Source organism: Petromyzon marinus, chromosome 68 (genome assembly GCF_048934315.1).
Source record: "Petromyzon marinus isolate PM22_M1 ecotype Great Lakes invasive population chromosome 68, UKy_Petmar_22M1.pri1.0, whole genome shotgun sequence".
NCBI lineage: Eukaryota > Metazoa > Chordata > Hyperoartia > Petromyzontiformes > Petromyzontidae > Petromyzon > Petromyzon marinus.
In genome coordinates this window covers 8,680,561-8,682,952 of record NC_133734.1, presented here as the reverse complement: position 1 = coordinate 8,682,952, position 2,392 = coordinate 8,680,561, and the positions used below count along the sequence as shown (strand labels likewise).

The 2,392-nt window shown below is 51.0% G+C and overlaps 1 long non-coding RNA gene across 1 annotated transcript; it reads right to left on the bottom strand.

The window, feature by feature from the left end:
• Positions 1 to 617: 617 nt before the first annotated feature.
• Positions 618 to 2,052, bottom strand: LOC142906656 (uncharacterized). Its single transcript, XR_012930434.1, has 2 exons — positions 1,873 to 2,052; positions 618 to 1,006 (listed from the first exon to the last, which is right to left on the bottom strand). It is a non-coding gene; the product is annotated as an uncharacterized LOC142906656 (long non-coding RNA).
• Positions 2,053 to 2,392: the final 340 nt, after the last annotated feature.

Here is a 2,392-nt window from a genome sequence, read left to right as displayed (position 1 = left end):
CTACTTTAGATGTTAAATTTTGATTTAAAGCTTTCGTGACTGCAGCGATTCATATTCTTGGTTATATCGGTAAAGTCACCACGTAGAAGGGAAACAAGAAAATAATAAAAATATAAAACAATAAAATTCTCACGACGTTTCGACTGCAACACAAGCAATCATCATCACCTGAAAGAACCAAGAACACTGTGGTGCCACCGCGGCGGAGTAGCTCCGTCGGGGACCGTGCCCACTGCCGCGACACTACCACCGGGGGGTGACAATGCCGACGCGGCACGCCTCGCTTCCCCCCCCCCCCCCCCCCCCCACACGAACGCACACACACCCCACGTAGAGCCGGAAGGAGAGATCACCTGGCCGATAGGTTTTCTTCCAGATACCCCTAATGGGATTAAGTTTCATGGTTTCCTGCGGCCGGGAAATTGGGCGATCTCCCCCCGCAGCTGATGCGAACCGCAGCGCCATGACCAGATATTAAAGTTACATGGTCACGGCGGAGGCCGTATGGCCGCCACGGATGCAATTACGCACACATAGCACGGAGCGTGAGAACAGCGGTACGCCTTTGTCATAGGTAGCATTCGGGCCCCCCAATAACAATGCGACAGGGACATTCCGACATCTGAATGGACAGAGCCGCCTGGGGTGTGTGAACCGCGGCACGCCTTTATTATAGATGCAATTAGGGACTCCAACGAACAATGAGGCATGAACATTCCGACACCTGAATGGACAGGGCAGGCACGGGGGCGGAAGCATCTGAATACCTATTGTTCCAGGAAAGGTCACAGATCTGCATACGAAAGAGCACGGGTGAGCACGCTCCTGAACAACGGAATGCCGCTAGGGTGGATAAAAACGCAGAGGTTGGGGGTAGCAAGAGAGTCTTCTTCAAAATCTTCGCGGTCCACGGAGCAGCAGGGTCAGCCGTTCGGGACGTCCATGTGACGAACTCCAACGCAGCCAGGTTCCACTCTCGACGGAGCCGACCTACAATCTCCTCCTTCTACAGCGTTCAGCGCAGCAGAGGGGAAGTAAGCGTGTGTGAGAGAAGTGAGTCCGGAGTGAGTTAATCGAGAGTAGAGAGCGGGGCGATAGGTAGAGTAGGTTCAACCTAGAATCCCCGGGAGAGTAGGCTGGCAGCCTCTGACGCACACACTTATGCGTAGTTTCAACGGCTTGCTCACAGTAAATAAAATCGCTAGTGGGGGGATAAAACTGTGTTGTGTGGTCTTTTGGGAGCGTGAAGCGGAGGGTAGAGTGTGCTGGGTGTCTATATGTATGCGCGGTTGTACACCACAAGACGAAGTGTTTGGTGTTTATGTACCCGCACGATTGTTTACAATAGCGCGTAGCGCTCGCGTACCTGTGTGACTGCGTTGCGATCGCGCGCCTACGCGATTGTCTATTGCGAGGTCGCTGTTTACACGGCCCTTTAAATCGGAGCGAAGCAGTAGCGGCGTGTTTGTCATTACCGGAGCGCACGGAGCGTGGGCGGGAGAAAATCGCGCTTCAGCACGCCGCACTTGTTTATTGGCGTGCAGGACGGGGTTCTACTTTGCGACCGCGCTCACCGTGGCACGCAAGCGTAAAGCGCCGCGCCATCACCCATCGCTTGAAACATGCTGACGCGGTTAGCAGCACAGGAGGGCGAGGCAGTGGAGGCCGGTAGCCCGGACCCCACAGAACAGCCGGGGGGTAGTGGGACGAATGTAGCGGGGGAGTCGGGAGGCAACAGCCCCGACAATTCGGTGATGGCGGGGGACGTTCGCCCCCACAATACTGTAGATGTGTGTATGGTGATGTGTTAACTTTCCTTGTACTTGCGCTACTATCATGTTTGTGTACTGTTTGCTGTTGTAACGTTCTTACCCCGTGCTCCTACTGGACATCTGTTACAAAAGAGCTTTACAGGTCATCGGATTCCTGCTGCAGTATAAATATTTCGATTCTGATGTGCGTCAGTCCACAGATGTCAAATTATCATGTGGTGATAATAACAAATCGCGTTTACGGTATTTGCTTTGATCCACATTGCTCACCGTAGCTGTTGGACTGTTCGGAATGTACCACTCACTCAGCGGGGGGGGGGGGGGGGTATGAACAGTTTCGCAATAACTTTTACTTTAAAACATAACAACACAAAGCAAGACACAGAATTATAAAATCACTGCGACTGTTATTGTACAGCCATTAACAAATTACAATTTTAATCGACGGAATACTGGAAAGTTGTATTCGTAAAATTATACATTTCCAATTACATAATAATTAAATTCATATAATACCATTCTTCATAATAAAGGTTTTTGGGTTAGATCGCGTTTATTTATAAATGTGTCGTAACCCTCCACCACCCAACACGGCCAATCAGCAAAAAAAAGTGTCACGT